General features: G+C 51.1%; 1 long non-coding RNA gene across 1 annotated transcript in view; it reads right to left on the reverse strand.

Annotated features, from left to right (window-relative positions):
- LOC107105640 overlaps window positions 1-15,598 on the reverse strand; it is a 19,623-nt gene extending 4,025 nt beyond the window's left edge. Inside the window, exons 1-2 of the long non-coding RNA XR_001482349.1 lie at window positions 15,443-15,598; window positions 429-518 (exon numbers count right to left, since the gene is read on the reverse strand). This is a non-coding gene — a long non-coding RNA (uncharacterized LOC107105640). The remainder of the gene's footprint in view (window positions 1-428; window positions 519-15,442) is intronic.
- Between the last annotated feature and the right edge of the window lie 2,912 nt (window positions 15,599-18,510).

The raw sequence follows: 18,510 nt of genomic DNA on the forward strand, positions 1-18,510 counted from the left end.
GGATCCAGTCTTGGGGAGGCCGAGGATCCCCGTTTCAGAACATCCACAACTCCTTAGTTTGTGGGCAGGTAGAAACATCTATCTCAGAGAGCTTTGCTCTTGCTTCCTTTCAGATGTCAGGTTTTTAGCTTTGTTGCATACACACTATTTTTTTAAAGAACAGCTGCACGCTGTCTTTTCAGTGGAGGCCTTGAAAAGGACTCAGCCACCTCCGCACAGAACCTCGTCTTGCATCTGGAAAGCTCCCAGACGGGAAGCTTTCCTTATCAGTGAAAACATCGGCCAGCTTGAGTTATCCCCTGGTGAGCGCTGAGTTTGGGTCTCTTGTGCACAGAATGCGGTCAGCGCTGCAACATGCACCCCCATGACAGCTTTAAGACATTTGTGCCACTGTGCCGTGCGAGATCCGCCAAGGAGGCTTCTCTTACCTCTCTGCGATGGCCCATGCTGCCCCAGGAGGCAGAACGCTTATGAAGGGTGGCCTTCCCCACCTCCACTTCGTGCCAGGATACAGGAGTCTGAAAAAGGAGAGGGGAGTAAATCAGAACTTGGCCAGTCTGAGATTCCCATGACCTTACAGACAGAAGGCCACTTCCCAGTGGTGCAATTTCTTCCATGAAAATTAGTTCTGAAGGCATCCCCCCCCCCTCCCCAAGGAGAAAGTATCCCAAGGGCTGCTTTTCACAGAACTTCCCCTCCAAATAAAAAGCTTATTGACATGTAGGGGGAGAACACACACACAAGTCCAACACGTACAGACTGTCATGTTCTACAGGGATACTGTGACCAATCGTTAAATGTCCACTCAGTGTACGCGTGGAAGGGAGTCGTGTGCATTTTTCATACACGACGGCAAACGCACATTGTACGTGCTTGCCTACACAAAAGTGGTTCCTGTGCAGGAAAACTACAGTGGGTTGGATCCAGTGCAATTTCTAATTGCACAAGAAAAAGACCATGGTGGCTATTTGTGGTCAGTCAGACTTATTGTTGGCAGACTGATTAGCACAGCAAAGGTACACAACCTGATTACAGTGCAGATAAAACTTTGTTCAGGAACTAACATACTTGATAGTGAAGAGGAGAGACAGGGTCCTAGCTACATCACTATCAGAGAGAAAGAGAGAGAGAGAAAATAAGTGTGCAGCTTCGGAGAAGAAAGAGGATGTTGCCCTAAAAGTAACAATCTGGAGACAGACAAGGAATGACACAACCGGAGAGAAAGTGCTGACCTCACTATTATTTATCTGTTTTTTTCAATTTATACCCTCCTTTCCCACAAGCAGGCTCAGGATGGGTTACAGGGCACATAAGATGTGACAATAAGACAGCAGAATGTCATAAAGACTACAAAATTAGAAATTTAAAAGCTAAAAGAACGGTAATAAAACAAGCATAACACATTGCCTTGGTAGTGATGCTATGATGTACTTCTTCTGAGTGGTGCTGGCGATGTTGGCCATTGGACACAAGGCCAGGGTTCCCGGCAGGGAAGACTGAAGACGGAAGAATTTGGATGCCTGCCGCCTCAACTAAAAGCCTGGCGGAACAGCTCCATCTTGCAACAGATCCCGCAGGGCCCTGATCTCAATTGGTAGCTTGTTCCACCAGGCTGGGGCCAGGGCTGCTTGTCCCTGAGAACAGCATTTGATGTAGGATAGTATCAGACAGACAGGAGACTGTGACAGCAGCCATGAAATTAAAAGAGGCCTGCTCCTTTGGAGGAAAGCGGTGGCGAACCTAAACAGCATGATAAAAAGTAGAGACATCGCCCTGCCAACAAAAGTCCGCATGGTCAAAGCAATGGTATTCCCAGTAGTCATGTATGGCTGCGAGAGTTGGACTATAAGGAAGGCCGAGCGCCGAAGAATAGATTCTTTTGAACTATGGTGCTGGAGAAGACTCTTGAGAGTCCCTTGGACTGCAAAAAGATCAAATCAGTCAATCCTAAAAGAAATCAACCCTGACTGTTCCCTGGAAGGCCAGATAATGAAAATGAAGCTCAAATACTTTGGCCACCAAATGAGAAGGGAGCACTCACTAGAGAAGACCCTGATGCTGGGAAAGATTGAAGGCCAAAGAAGACGGGGATGGCAAAGGATGAGATGGTTAGACAATGTCATCGATGCAACGAACATAGGGGTCATTTCCTGCAGGAGCGCACAGGAGTGGAGCTCTGGCAGTAAGGAGCTCAGTGGGTGGGTACATGCAACAAGCTCCGCCCCCTGCTCCCAGCAGCCCTCAGTCGGGCCAGGAGGAGCAAGAAGCAGCCAGGTAAGTTGCAAAGCCCCCCCCCAATCCACCTTCAGGTACAAGCTCTCCCTCCTCTGTGAGGGCAGATCTGCGTGTTCCCCCCCCCAATAGCTAGCAATCCAAAACAGTCCAGTGGAGCCTGAGCGGTGGGTGTTGCCTTCTGACACACTTCCAGTGACGTCAGGGGGTGCGGCATATGCAAATTGTCTGCTAATAAGTTATGCTAATGAGCTCCCGCACCTCTTTTTCTACTAAATGACTTTTGGACAGCAGGAAGGAAAGGATGCTCTGCGTGTCCTGACCTCTCTATCTATCCAAGTCTATGGTGCCGTCTCTGAAGTCTTGAGGCAGGAGACAGAGTATAGTCCTCCACTTCCAACCCTTCGAAGGGTATCACTCTGCTCTAGATGGCACCCAAGACAGCCAGGGCTTAGCCACAGAAGCCTTAAGATGACCTCTGGGGGGATTCTCACAAATTCTTAGGGACCATCAAAGATTAAAGCCATGCATGTCTCCCAGGGCTGTTGCACAAAGCAAGAGACACGAGCACAACTCAACAGGCCCATACATCTTTGCAAACTTCCAGTGGCTCCCTGTGCAGAAGCAGCCAACTTGTGCGTGGACGGACCCCAGTGTGACAAGTAAGGCTGCAGAAGCTTTCCCAAAGGAGGTGTGAGTAAGCAAGAATGCACAGCGCGACTCCTCGCAGGCAAGTAGCTTGCCAGACCCACCACTCACAAAGAAAGAGAGTTGGGTTTTATACCTTGCTCTTCACTACCCGGAGGATTCTCGGAGTGGCTTACAATCGCCTTCCCTTCCTTTCCCCACAACATACACCCCGTGTGGTAAGTTCCCTTGCTCGAAAGCCAGTTGAATCCGACTCTAGGGTTGCGGTGCTCATCTCCGTTTCAAAGTTGAAGAGCCAGCGCTGTCCGAAGACATTTACATGGTCATGTGGCCGGCATGACTAAACACCAAGGCGCACGGAATGCTGTTACCTTCCCACTGAAGTGGCACCTATTTATCTACTTGCAATTTCTTGCTTTCGAACTGCTAGGTTGGCAGGAGCTGGAACTAGAGACGGGAGCTTACTCCGTCATGCGGCACACTCGGGTCTCGAACTGCTGAACTACTGACCTTCCACAGCCTGCAGTTCAACATCTTAACCACTTGAGCCACCGCAGCTCCATACCCTGTATGGTAGGTGGGGCTGAAAGAGTTCTGAGAGAACTGTGACCAGCCCAGGGTCACCCAGCAGGCTTCATGTGGAGTGGGGAATCAAACCCAGTTCTCCAGATTAGAGTCATACCACTCTTAACTACAACACCAAGCTGGCTCTCAAACCTCTCACATATAGGGATGCCAGCCTCCAGGTGGGACCTGGGGATCTTCTGGAATTACAGGTCATCTCTGGACTAGAGAGATCAGTTCCCCTGGAAAAAATGGATGCTTTGGAGGATGAACTCTATGGGCATTGTACCCCACTGAGGTCCCTGGCCTCCCCAGGCTCTGTCCCTCCAAATCTCCAGGAGTTTCCCAACTTGGAGCTGGCACTCATACACCCCCATCTCCTGCTGGTGGCCAAGGGGACTTGATAACCCTACTCATACACTGTGCATACAGCATTACAGAGTACTATTTTACAGACAGCCCCCCACCCCAAAAGGCAAGACTTCTGCTCCACTTTGTACTTAACCCACAAAACTGCACATAAATATGGTCCAAATATCAGCGCTGATTGACCAGTGCCGGTGCAGACAAAGTCAAGATCTTCACACATATCTTCCAACTCTACCCAGGTCACCTGTTCACTATTACCAAAGATAGTCTGGAGCCTGTACCATTTTCACCCCAAGTTTCCATTGTGCAAGCTATAATGGCAGCGTAAGAGACTTTTCTAAAGAGAAAACCAGCCTCCCTAGAGAGGCTTGCAAATAAAAGGGGGGGGGGTGGATAGAGAACTGGCAGCTGTTGTTAAAAGCATCTCTCCTTATATTTAACTCCTTATATATAATTCTGTTTTGGTCATGGACTCCCCTGAACATTCCAACACGCTCCCAAATCAGTTGGCTCTCTGACCTGTCACTCAGAGGGTCTCCCTATCCACTGGCTGCGTTGCCTGAGTCCTACCTCCAACATTCTATACAGTTTGCTGTTCCTTCCCCCCCCCCGCATAGCCAGTCAGAACACAGAGGTCATTTGCATATGTGGCCTGATTGGCCTTTGGCTTGGAACACAGAGGTCGTTTGCATATGCGGCCTCATTGGCCTTTGCCTCTAACATTCTGTTGCTGTTCTGAGGTAAAATGTGTTCTGAGGTAAAATACATTTCCCCTTAGTACCTGTTGGGGGAAACCATTGTTGCCAATCTCCAGGTGAGGGCTGAAGATCACTCAGAATTACAACTGCTTTCCAGATGGCAGAGATAAGTTCCCCTGGAGAAAATGGTGGACTCTGTGTCCTTATATCCTGCTGAGATGGCCCCTGGATGACAGCCAATGTGACGTAGCAGTTAGGGCTTCAGAGCACAGTACAGGCTGCAGGGGGGTGGAAAGCTGAAGAGTGAGGGGGGGGAAAGATAGGTTGATGACTGGCTGGGAAGGAGATAGGGTTGCCAACTCCAGGTGGGAAATTCCTGGATATTTGAGGGATGAAGCCTGGAGAGGGTGAGGTTTCAGGAGGGGTGGGACCTCAGACAAGTACAATGCCATAGACTCCACCCTCCAAACCAACCAGTCCCTTCTGGAGAACCATTGCTGCCAATCTCCAGGTGGGGGCTGGAAATTATTCAGAATTACAACTGCTCTCCAGGAGGGAGGGGGGAGTGAGAGGGACAGATAAAGGTAGGTTGATGGTTGGCTGGGAAGGAGATAGGGTTGCCAACTCCAGGTTGGAAAATTCCTGGAGATTTAAAGGGTGGAGCCTGGAAAGGGTGGGGTTTGAGGACGGGTGAGACCTCAGACAGATACAATGCCATAGACTCCACCCTCCAAACCAGCCCTTCCCTCCTGGGGAACCATTGTTGCCAATCTCCAGGTGAGGGCTGGAGATCACTCAAAATTACAACTGTTCTTCAGGTAGCAGAGATTAGTTCCTCTAGAGAAAATGGTGGACTCAGTGTCATACCCTGCTGAGGTCGCCACAGCAAATTGACACTGAGTGCCCAAGGCCGGGGCACCTGCCCAGAGCCTCTTTCTAGAACTCGTATTTATTTCCACAATGGACCTTATTCCTAGTAGAAACATAAAGCTGGAAGGGATCCCAAGGGTCATCTAGTCCCCCTGCACGATACAGGAAAATTCACAGCTACCTCCTCCAGCCAGGCTGGTGTAGTTGTTAAGTGTGCGGACTCTAATCTGGGAGAACTGGGTTTGATTCCCTGCTCCTCCACTCGCAGCTGCTGGGTGACCTTGGGCAAGCCATAGTTCTGTCGGAGCTGTTATCTCAAGGACACTTCTGGAAAGAGCTCTCTCAGCCCCACCTACCTCACAGGGTGTCTGTTGTGGGGAGGGGAAGGGAAAGGAGTTTGTAAACTGCTCTGAGACTCTGAGTGAAGTGCGGGGTATAAATCCAATCTCCTCCTCCTCCATCTTCCTCCCTCAGTGACCCCTGCTCTGTGCCCACCTTAGCTGAATCATCCTGTGGTGGCAACACAGGATGCCACAACCCTGAGTGGCTGCAAAACCCCCCAAATCCAAGGGCTGATGTTCACCACTGATAAATCTTCGTGAGTAACAAGAGCCAGCTTGTAGGAGGGACAGTCTGAACTTTCAGAACCGCAGAACAGCCAAAGGTCCCTTGCGGAAGACATGGGTGCTCACAAATTAACAGTGGGTGGAAAGGCATCACTGCCTAGTGAGGTGTTTCCAAGACAGTGGCGACCACATTTCTTACACCGCCCAGCCGCAGTGGCTCCAATGAGCTGCTGCAGTGGCAGCTCTGCCTACGAGGCACCATCAAACCGCCATATCGCATGGGCATGAGGGGGGGGGGGAGCTTCCTGCCCTGCTCTGAGCAGTTTAAAAAAAAATCTGCTGAGTTGGCTCCTGTCTGAAAACTCGCACGATGCCACTGTAGTATGGAGTCCAGAAGCCTGTGCTGCTTGTCCCACTGTTTCCATTTGCATTAAACGCAACAGTGGAAACCCTACAGAGCAGCCAACACATATTCTTTGGCCTTCCAGGCACTTCTGTCACACTTGCAGAGACCATGAGGCAACATCAAGGGACGTTTTCAGCCTCCATGCCCTGTTGTTGGCCCTTCAGAGGGACTGGTTGGCCAGTGTGTGAGACAAGATGCTGGACTAGATGGACCACTGGTCTGATCCAGCAGGGCTCTCCTTATGTTCTTATAAGGGAAGGCCTTAGCCTCTATGCCCCGTTGTTGGCCCTCCAGAGGAACTGGCTTTCCACTGTGTGAGACAGGATGCTGGACTATCCAGCAGGGCTCTTCTTATGTTCTACACACTGGCTGCTGTCAGCTGCACCCAAAACTATTTACTTATTTTGCTTCATTTATACCCAGCCTTTATCCCCAGTGGGATCCCCAAACCGGCTTACGTAGTTCTCCTCTACTCCATTCTTATCCTCACAACAACCCTATGAGGTCGGTTAGGCCAAGAGTCTGTGACTGGCCCAAGGTCTCCCAGCAAGCTTCCATGGCAAAGTGAGGGAATCGATCCTGGGCCTCCCAGATCCTATGCTGATGTTCAAGTCAAGTCAATCCAATCTGTACCCCTCCCCACTCATTTGGACCAGGTGCCTTTAAAAAAGTGAACGGAATTGGGGTGTTTGTGTCTGTTTTTTAAAAGTCAACTCTCACCGCATGGCACATAATTCTCACTCGGTGCAATTCATCTCTTGCCAAATGGCACAAATGGGTGCATGATTAGGTACTCCTTTAGGCTCAGATTTACACAGGCAGCTGAATGGACCACTCCCTGGAAGAATCCTTCCCCTGTGCAAAAAGTTACCTCCAAACAGAAAACCCGGCCCAGAAAAGCAAAAGAAGAGGGGTCTAGGCCTTTCTCTTCATTGCGGCAGTTTTCCCATTTACTGTTTCGCATAAAAGTCTCCATGTAAAGGAACACTGGTGGCTGAAATCCCTGTTCTACCACCTCTGGTACCACCACGTTCTCTGCCATATGGTGTGCAGGCCTCAGTTAGGCCCTTTGACAGATGGAATCGAAGCAGGGTTCTCCCCCCCTTCCAAGCCTTGCCCTTCAGGATTTCAGTCTCATGTGGGAAGGAACAGCCAGGCCAGCAATGTGTTCCAGCTACAGTTGCCAGGTCCCTCCTGGCCACCAGTGGGCGATGGGGGCGTAGGGTTGCCGAAACCAGGTTGGCAAACTCCTGGAGATTTGGGGTTGGAGCCTGGGAAGGACAGGGACCTCAGGGGGGATACAGAGTGCCGTACAGTGCATCCTGCAAAGCAGCCATTTTCTCCCAGGGAATGGATCTCCGTAGTCTGGAGATGAGCTGTAATTCCAGGGGGTCCCCAAATCCCACCTGGACGATGGCATCCCTAGGACTCCCAGCAGCGATGGATCAGCCAGCAGATCTCATGCTTCTCTGACGCTACTGGAAGACGGTTACCCGCAGGTTCCCTCCAGGCACAATCAAAGCACATGCGCAAGATCTGTTCTGGTGTTCGGAGGAATCTGCTCGCAAGAGCTCATGCTGCCATCGGGAGCCTCCCTCCACCCCAACGCCAAGCACCCCGCCTTCTGGGCCAAGTCTGCTGATGTGGAAGGAAGTTTCTAAATATGTTATGCCAACGGTGGTCAAACAGCTTCCTCTGAGCAGTCAAGAAGGGGGAGGAAAGTGCTTTGAGAAGCAACGAGCTGGAAGCCACAAAAGGTCAGATCTTCTGCAGGGGAGGTGTGCCTCAAGTCTGTGAAATCCTGTCTGCAGGGCCTGCAAATGCAAATGCAGCAGGTCTGAGATGCGCCTGTCGATACTTATCTCTCTCGTCGGGCTAGAGGAGGCGGCGGGAGGGAAGGCGCTTCTGCAAGGCAGAGAGGTCTTTTTGGTTTGTCTTGGGGTTCACATCTTCCCCGGCTGACCCGGAGAATACGGCTATGTCACATGGCCACGTCACATGGCCCAGCCTGCCCTGAAAGGGTTGTTGGGAGAATAAAAGGTTGGGTTGTACAGGGGAACCTATGCAAAGGCCACACAAACCAGGACCTTGAATACAGATCGGCATAGCCCAACCTGAGCCGATTCCCCAAAATACAGCTAAGCTACGGGGTTCCATCACCCCAGTGAGGACTCGAGGGAGCAACTCTGAGTGACCCCACTTCAAACTGCAACTGGGCCTAGTGTGGTTGGATACGCCTCCCTGCAACAAGGGGGGGGGGGGATGGTTCCCTGCACAGAGAAAGGTAGCAAGCCAGAAGCTTCGGTCCCAGCTCCTTTTACCCTGATACAATAGCTTTCTATGTGCAGGGATTTAAAAAAAAGGGCAAACATTCAGTTACCATAGCTACAGTCTGAAGCGGTACAGCCCTGAAGCATTCGTGAACATGAACCCAAACTCTGAATGGGAAGAGCCCCAGTCTTTCACTGATTGTGCCGTAGCTCAAGGATTCCCCCCCAGGGACGACTGTGCAGCTCCAGAAGGTTAAAACAAGAACACCGCACAAGTACATTAAAGCTGCTGTTCACTGTTGACAGAAAGAAAACCACTTTGAGCCTGCACTTGCGGAGAGGAGTGGTCTAGAAAGACTGTAAATTCTCAGTTAACCGTTCCCCCCACACACTTTTTAAGGATGATGCATTATTTCTTTGAGAGCCAGCTTGGTGTAGTGGTTAGGAGCGTGGACTCTGATCTGGGAGAATTGGATTTGATTTCCCACTCCTCTACATACAGCTGCTGGAATGACCTTGGGTCAGTCACAAGTTCTCCCAGAGCTGTCCTCCAAAGAGCTCTCTCAGCCCCACCTACCTCACAGGATGTCTGCTGTGGGGGAGGGGAAGGGAAAGGAGATTCACTACCTTTCAAGGAGTGAAGGGTGTGATATAAATCCAATCTCTTCTCTTCTTCTCTCTATCTTGCTTTTCTCTCCAGCTGGGACTCCAAGTGGCTTAGAACATTCGTTCTCCTTGCCTCCATTTTCTCATCACCCCCCCCCCCCCCAGGGAGGCCGGGGTGCTGGAGGGGCCCAAGGTCACCCAGGCAGCCTCCACTGTCAAAGAAGGGAACTGAATCTGCATCTCTCAGGATCCTAGCCCGACACTCTATCCACTACGCCACACCAGCCTTCTCCAAGACTGGCCCTATTCAATTTCGCTTGCATTGCCGTTTCAGTGCTGGAGTTTACACTGTCTGGCCCCAGGGGTCGTTTTGTAGAAAAAGAGCTAGGGGAACTCATTAGCATAACTCATTAGCTTAACTCATTAGCATATGCCGCACTCCCTGACATCACCGGAAGTGTGTCATAAGGCCACACCCCCTGACATCACCGGAAGTGTGTCATAAGGCCACACACCCCGCCCCCAACGGTCCCGGCCGCCGCTGCCGGCCTTGCAGCTCCACTGCCGAGCCCCATGAGGGGCACAGCGGTGGACCTGCAAGGCCAGCGGGAGTGCGAGGAAGCCCCGCCAAGGCCCTCCCTGGCCCCAGGCAGGCAGGGGTAGGGAGAGGCGGGGAGGAAGTAACTTACCCTCCCTCTTCTCCTGCCTCCTCCTGGCTGAATGAGGGCCGGAAGCGGGGCGGCCGGAAGCAGGGGACGGGGCTTCATCATGTGCCCCGCCCCCCGTACCTCACCCGGGGGAACTGCGTTCCCCCGCCCGAAATGACCTCTGTCTGGGCCTATGCTAGCTTTCAAGATCGGTAGTCCTCTTGGTTGCTTTACATTAACAGCCCAGAGAGCATCTCTCTGGCTGGGAAGCCGCTCTGGGCGTTTTTACTGATAAAAATGCTGAATCCTGCGAAGAGCCACTGAAGTCCATCTCTGCCAGTATGCCAGCTGTTTGCGCAACCCTAGTTTCATTATACCTATTGTAAAAGAAAAAAGAAAGAAAGAAAGAAAAAAGTTTTATGGAAGAGGAAAACAGACTACTGAACTGGTGCCCTGGCTGAGTGGCTAGTAGAGTTCTTTGTGCCTTGGAAGAACCATTCCTCGCACTACGTAAATATTTACAGGTTGCTAAGAGTTCCTCGAGGGCTGGAGGCTTCCCACTCCATCCGGGAGCATACAGACGCCTCGTGCTGAACAGCCTCTTCCAAAGCAAAGCCCTCATTTTAAAAGCAGCGCATGGCATGCCGCCCATTCATGTTATATAAGGGTTTTGGCCCGGAGCTGCGAGCGGAGCTGAAAAAGTCTCCAGCGCCGAGCCCATTCCAGAAGGAGAGCGCCGAAGGCCAGCTGCCTCGGCGCTGAAGCCAAGGAAAGTTAAGTGCTGCCTCAACCCAGCAGCAGCACAATAGGGAAAGGCCTTCCCTAGAAAGCGACAGACAAAAGAGACCAGAGCTTGATAACATGGGGGCATTCTTGTGTGCGTGGGGGTGTGTGCGCGCGCCAAGAGATGCAAAAAACTGCACTGAGCTTACAGACTGAAACTGACACAGGAGTTTTACGCAAGTATGATTTAAGAGAAGTCCAAAAACCTAAACTTCTCCCCCCCCCCACAGCAAGGAAAAAAAAACCACATTTGGCTTTATAAGATAGCAGCAAAGAGCTACAAGTCATAGAATCGTAGACTCATGGAATCATAGAGTTGGAAGGGACCTCCAGGGTCATCTAGTCCAACCCCTCTGCACAATGCAGGGAATTCACAAATATCTCCCCCTCCACACCCGCAGTGACCGCTGTTCCACACCCAGAAGATGACAAAAAAACCTCCAGGATCCCTGGCCAAGCTGCCCTAGAGAAAAATCATGTCCTATACAGCTTCTTTTCGGTGTGTAATTTGATTGGCTCAGATCCAGAAAACTGTTGCCCCAATGGCTAAATGGCACAGGATGCTTCTCTGAGGGGATCCCTGCAGGGAAAGGGTTTGGGGTTTCACCAGCTTGCGATAATGCAGCCACTTCCCCATATGCAGCACAGCAGATCTCCTGTGTACACACAGATTGCTTATGGTCGCCTTAAATGCCTCTGTTTTTTTCCTTCGCTGTAAGGGGCGCTGCTCTCATTTTGTGGTTTCATTCTTCAAAGACTCCCCCCCACACACACACACACTTACAGTATGGCTCAGTTCAGACATAATGCAAAGCCGTGATTTAATTCAAATTAACTATGATATGTGATTGTTCAATCACAGGCTACTCCGCTAACTATGGCTAGTTAGGGTACGCTAAACCAGGACCTGAAAACAAGAAATGACATTAACCACAGGTGGCCTCAACTGACTTCACCTGGGTAGCCTGATCTTGTAAGATCTTGGAAGCTGAGCAGGGTCAGCCCTGGTCAGTATTTGGATGGGAGACCTCCAAGGAATGCCAGGGTTGCTATTTGGAGGCAGGCGACGGCAAACCACCTCTGAATGTCTCTTGCCTTGAAAGCCCAACTGGGGTTGCCATAAGTGAGTTGTGACTTGATGGCCAAAAAAGAGTCTTGACTGGGGCTTTGTGTTGACGTACGAATGCTGATGTCTTGGCTTGTCCCCCAGCACCGCCCTCACACATCCTCCGGCTAGAGACAACCGACCAGGGCAAAGGCAATGAAGCCAGCACTCGCTGAGGCAAGCCAGGATTTGAGTCATCTTCTGCGAGCCCAATCCTAGTTTTACAAACTAGCTACACGGTTTTAAAAGAACAACAACCCGGTTTTGCATTATGTTTGATCTGAGTCTGTACCTGTTTACTATTTATTCCTTTATATTGAGTCATCTGCACTTTGGCGTCAATGTAGACAGAGACAGAACCCGCCTTCCACTTATGCTTTTCTTTAAATCACCCCCTACGCCAGTGGTGGCGAACCTATGGCACGGGTGCCAGAGGTGCCACTCAGAGCCCTCTCTGTGGGCATGCGTGCCATCGCCCCAGCCAGGCCCAGACCATCATTAAAGTGTCGAATTCTCTGCCAAATAATTTTAAGTAAATGAAAGCATTTGGGATTGCTTTCCTTACTTTGTTTGGATCATCTTAAGTTAATGTAGGAGTGGTTTTTTCTCAAGTAAAACCTCAGTGTTCAGGTTAAATTGCCATGTTGGCACTTTGCAATAAATAAGTGGGTTTTGGGTCGCAGTTTGGGCACTCGGTCTCTAAAAGGTTCGCCATCACTGCCCTACGCACACACTGATGGCACGACAAAGAATCAGGACAGGTGTTCGGCACAGTAATAGGATATTTCAACATTACTATTACCTGCCCTGAGCCCCAAGGACATAACCAGCTAGAAAAGAGGTCCCCAACGTGATGCCCGTGAGTGCTATGGCGGCTGCCAACAACTTCCCTGATGCCTGCAAAGTATTTTTAGAAAATGGGCGAGGCCAGGTGGGGCTTTGTCCCAGGAAGGCTTCTGATTGGCCACTGGAGATTTGATTGGCTATGCAGTTTTAAACACATTGCTTTGGCAGCAGCGGCTAGCACAGCACAAGGATCTTCATTGTGTGACTGAAGGTCAGCTGTGGCGGCCAGTTTGTGACTGGTCCCGCCTCCCGTGGTAGCCATTTTGTGGCAGCCTTTTTGTGGCTGTGCCCACTGGACAGTGTCCAGAATTCCAAAGGTGCCTGAGGGGTTCAAAAAGGTTGGGGGCCCCCAAATGAGATGGTCAAATACATACATAGTGAGTCAGTTTGGTGTAGTGGTTAAGTGCGCAGACTCTAATCTGGGAGAACCGGGTTTGATCCCCCACCTCTCCACTTGCAGCTGCTGGATGACCTTGGGCAAGCCATAGTTCTGACAAGAGCTGTTCTGGAAAAGAGCAGTTTCTGTCAGAGCTCTCTCAGCCCCACCTACCTCGCAGGGTGTCTGTTGTGGGGAAGGGAAAGAAGTTTGTAAGCCGCTCTGAGACTCCTTTGGGTAGTGAAGGGTGGGGTGTAAATCCAATTTCTTCTTCTTCTTCTTCTTCTCCTTGCCAGCAATGGTCATTAAGAGAAAGGGGCTGGATTCAGCCACCAGGCTGCAGGACTGGCAAAGGGTGAGCCATCCTGCCACCTGCTAGTCCCAAGAGCCCAAGCCGAACACACAGCAGACCAAAGAATGAAGGCGGTCATTGTGGAGGACGTGTATGTCTTTAAGCAGTTGTCTATTTTTCTGTAACGGGAGCGGGACTTCCCTATGCATACCCCTCGTCTGCCAGGATCTCAGCAGGCAGGGTACCGAACCCATGTCTGTAACCATATGGAGTGTGGACTTTCTTTTCTTTCTTTCTTTTAAGCAAAATGAAGACAGAGCTCCTTAAGACACCTGATTCTGCCCCAGATGCCAAGTTGTGAGGGCTGTACCACACCAGGCCCATAGCCACGGCGGGGCATTTGGGGGCAGAGCACCACCACGGATGAACCCTGCCCCACCCTGGGAGTATGCCAGACCCCCCCCCCCACACCCCTGGTGCACCTGACCCCTGCAGTGACAGGGAGGCTGGGGAAGGAAAAGGAAAGCCGCCCTGCCGCTTCTGGCCAGTTTCACTCCAGCTGTTAAACTTCACAGTTGGGAGGAGAGTGAAACTGACCAGAAGCAGCAGGGTGGCTTTTCCTTTCCCAGCCTCCTGGCTGCTGGGGTTGGGGGGGGGGGCTAGGGAGGAAAGAGAGAAAGAGTAGGCATGCCTTCTCTCTCTCTCTCTCCTATCCCAGTTCCCCCACCCCGCATGCTGTTGAGTAATCTAATAAAGTGCCCTGCTCCCCTGGGTCCAGAGCCTTGGGCCCTGCCCCACCAGCCAAAGATTTCTGGCTACGGGGCTGCACCACACAGCAGCAGGGAGACAGTATGCAGGCTGTCTTACCTATACTTGAATAGTCGTCACTGGGAAGAAAGGGTTCGATCCCATGATCCCTCAGTGGAAGGCATTGACAAGCGCTGATCTTCCCAGCTCTCTCCTTCTCCCAGTGGTCCTTTCCAACCCTGAGAAAGTCAGTCCCCAGGGCTGTGGGACCTGCACAGAGTAAAAGCCACGAGGACTGGGAGGCTGCTCTGGGGGGGAAGGGGAGGGTAAAACAGCTGCCTCCCATGTCCCATGCCTCCCAGCTGGCCCCACTGGTGGACCTCCTGATGGCACTGATATTTCTGGCCACTGTGTGATACAGAGTGTTGGACTGGATGGGCCTTTGGCCTGATCCAACATTGGCATCTCTTATGTTCTTATGTCTTGCATGAGCTGACAGAAAAGGAAGAAAGGACTTGGCTTCCTGGGGCTGGAGAGGACCGCCAGGAGAAGGGGAAACCCGGGAAGGATCAGCGATCCTTGTGCAGTCTTTGCAAGGTCCTTGCACTGAAACGGGAGACCTTTTTTCTTTCTTTCATATGTGCATGTGTGTGTGAGTGTGTGTACACCTGGAAGTCATGGCAACCCATAGAGACTGACCCCTACTGGAGCCCTGGAGGATATTCAGAGAGGTGGCTGAGTAAAGCCTGCCCCTGCCTCCCGGCCGCTGGTATTCCTTGGAGGTCTCCCATCCCAGTACTTGCCAGAGTCGACCCTGCTTAGCTTCCGAGATCTGACGAGATCGGGCTCGCCTGGGCTATCCAGGGCAGGGCAACCCAATGGAAGATCCTGATGGAGATGGGGGGCAATTTCAAGGAATCCACATTAAGACAAACAAGTAGAACCAAGAATGGAAGACTGATGATTTAAAAACTGACGTCCTTTAAATGTTTGGCGAATTAAACCAAGAATTTTTCATAAGAACAGACGGTTACGCTTTAACCTTCTCAGGGGACACAAGTCCAAATAAGTACAGAGAGAGGCCCTCACACGACACAGAACTTCCCTTCTCCAGCAACCGTCACATCACTGCTCCAGGAGACCCCACCCTGGTCCCCCACAGCCAGTGTCCCCTCTGAGCTGAGTTAGTGTGAGCTAGCTCACAGTTTTTTAGCCTCCGGCTCACACATGTTTTAATCATAGCTCAGGAAGGATGGCCCCGGGGCAAACTAATTGATGCAGCAGCCAAAACGCTCGCTCACAACTTTAATGCCCGTAGCTCACAGAGTAGAATTTTTGCTCACAAGACTCCACAGCTCAGAGGGAGCACTGCCCGCAACCCCTCCAGACCCCTTTTTAAAAAGGGCAGCTCTAGTACCTGTGTCGATTTGTCGCTCATAGGTGATAAAGCCGCTCCTTCCGCATCCCGAGGCCACTGACCGAGGAGGTACGACCCGAGGACGGTGTCCAAGGAAGATGTGCGCCTCACCCGGGGAGGTCTGTTCCGGCAGGCCTTCTCGGTAGCACCGGCAGCACACGGAACGCTGGCTGGGCAGGATGGAGGAGAAAGAGGAGTAAGAAAGTTGAGCCCTTCTGGAACTCGGGCTGTGCTACCAAGGGTAAGGTTGCCAACCTCCAGGCGGTGGCTGGAGATCTTCTGGGATTCCAACTGATCTCCAGGCTACAGAGATCAGTTCACCTGGGGAAAATGCCCACTTTGGAAGATCCCCTCCCCAAACCCCACCCTCTTCAGGCTCCAGCCCCAAAATCTCCAGGTATTTCCCAAGCCATAGCTGGCAACCCTAACTAAGCCCCTTCCTGCGACAACTCATTTCCTCCCACCGGCCACCCCTCTAAGGGACAACCTAACAGACCCTGGTGTGTAGAACAACTTTAGAGACCAGGGGCACCCTGAAGACCAACAAAGGTTTATTCAAGGTATGAGCTTTCATGTGTATGCACACGCCCCCCACCACACCCCCGGTGTGTGTGTGGGGGGAACTTGACAGCAAATGAATACTTGTTTTTTTCAGTCATAAGAACACAAGAGAAGCCATGTTGGATCAGGCCAGTGGCCTATCCAGCGCAACACTCTGTGGGTGCGTTCAGATGTGCCGTTTGATCTGGTGTCGTGACAGTTCAGCCACAGATTTTATATGCACGATCACACAGTCAACATCTGCCTCCTGTCCCCAGCCGTTGGTTTCCAGCTCAAAACCCCTTTAACCTGGAGTATTTTGTTACCAGGTCCCAAAGTGGTGTTTTCTCAGCTCTCCCATTTAAAGCCGACTGAGGGGTGACATGATTGAGGTTTATAAGATTATGCATGGGAAAGAGCAGGTAGAGAAAGAGGTACTTTTCTCCCTTTCTCACAATACAAGAACTCGTGGGCACTCCATGGAATTGCTGAGCGGTCGGGTTAGAACGGATAAAAGGAAGTACTTCTTCACCCAAAGAGGGATTAACACTTGGAATTCACTGCCACAGGAAGTGGTGGCAGCTACAAGCATGGACGGCTTCAAAAGGGAATTAGATAAGCATATGGAGCAGAGGTCCATCAGTGGCTATTAGCCACAAGGTATAGCTAGGGGCTCTGGGGCAAGTGATGCTCTGTCATCTTGGTGCTTGGGGGGGGGGGGTCAACAGTGGGAGGGCTTCTAATGTCCTGGCCCCACTGCTGGACCTCCTGATGGCACTGGTATTTCTGGCCACTGTGTGACACAGAGTGTTGGACTGGATGGGCCTTTGGCCTGATCCAACATTGGCGTCTCTTATGTTCTTCGAGGCTTCTGCTTTTCGGACGCCATTTTTTTTTGTGCGTTGGCGGTATGCGCATAAGCGGAGCTCTGCTCCCGTGTTTTTAAAACCAACATTTAAACAGTCACTAGTTGTGAGTTCGAGATCCCAAAGAGGCCAGTTTTGGGCAAAAAGTTTAAAGGGAAGTCTTCTGTCAAAGCAGTGATATCACGGTGCTCTGCGGAACTGTCAAGCGAAATCCGTGATTTGCCCTAGTGGCTCTGCACATGCGCAAGGATAAAGTTTTCCAATCCACGGATGAACAGTTATGCCCATGCGCAAACTGAGGGGAAAAACAACACCCCCCCGACACACGCTCCTGTGTGATCACGATTGTCCAGAGTAGAAATAATCGCGTCAGAACCGGACCAGTTTAAACCGCTCTCAGCACGCCGTCTGAATGCACCCTGTGTCACACAGTGGCCAAAACCCAGGTGCCATCAGCAGGTCCACCAGTCAGGCCAGAACTCCAGAAGTCCTCACACCATTGCCCCCTCCCCCAAGTAACAAGAATACAGAGCATCACTGCCCCAGATATAGTGTTCCATCTATCCCTTGTGGCTAATAGCCACGGATGGACCTCTGCTCCGTATGTTCATCCGATCCTCTCTTGAAGCTGTCTAAGCTTGTAGCCGCCACCACAATAAAACAGTATGTCCCTGCTAATTGTTCCTCCCTTAAAATGCAGGGAAGGGAATAGGATGTCCCCTTTTGTGTTTTGAAACAGAAGCTCGCAGGCAGCTTTCGCAGCTAACACAACTCCAAGTTCAAAGTGTGCCGAATCCTGTGCCTGAACACAGGAAGCCATTAGAGAACCAACCCCTAAGCCACTAACTTAGTTAGCGGCCTCGAGAAATCCATCTTTAACTCCTTTGTGCATGGTTAATCATGAAGCACGGGTGGAAAACTTTGCTTGAGAATAGATTGCTGAGAGGTAAAGAAAAAGCACTCGGTGCATGCTCTACGGCACCTAAAGTTTGCGTGTCTTAAGCCCCAGGACTGAAAAACAAGGTTCCAGGGTTGAGTGGTGTATCAAATTAAGCCTACACAAGGGTCATTGCGGGGAGTGAGGAAGTTGTCCTCATCAATGACTCTAAACTTAACATAAGAGACACTAATGTTGGATCAGGCTAATGGCCCATCCAGTCCAACATTCTGTCACACAGTGGCCAAAATACCAGGTGCCATCAGGAAGTCCACCAGTGGAGCCAGGACACTACAAGCCCTCCCACTGTTGCCCCCCACCGCCAAGCACCAAGAATACAAAGCATCCCTTACCCCAGACTGAGAGTTCCTATCTGTACCTTGAGGCTAAGAGCCACTGATGGACCTCTGCTCCATATGCTTATCTAATTCCCTCTTGAAGCTACTCATGCTTGTAGCTGCCACCGCCTCCTGTGGCAGTGAATTCCATGTGTTAATCACTCTTTGGGTGAAGAAGTACTTCCTTTTATCTGTTCTAACCCGACTGCTCAGCAATTTCATGGAGTGCCCACGAGTACTTGTATTGTGAGAAAGGGAGAAAAGTACTTCTTTCTCGACCTGTTCTATCCCATGCATAATCTTATAAACCTTGATCAGGTCACCCCTCAGCCATTGTTTCTCCAAGCTAAAGAGACCCAAGCGCTTGAACCTTTCTTCAATGGGAAA

This window comes from Gekko japonicus, unplaced genomic scaffold (genome assembly GCF_001447785.1).
Source record: "Gekko japonicus isolate JY-2015 unplaced genomic scaffold, Gekko_japonicus_V1.1 scaffold3933, whole genome shotgun sequence".
Lineage (NCBI taxonomy): Eukaryota > Metazoa > Chordata > Lepidosauria > Squamata > Gekkonidae > Gekko > Gekko japonicus.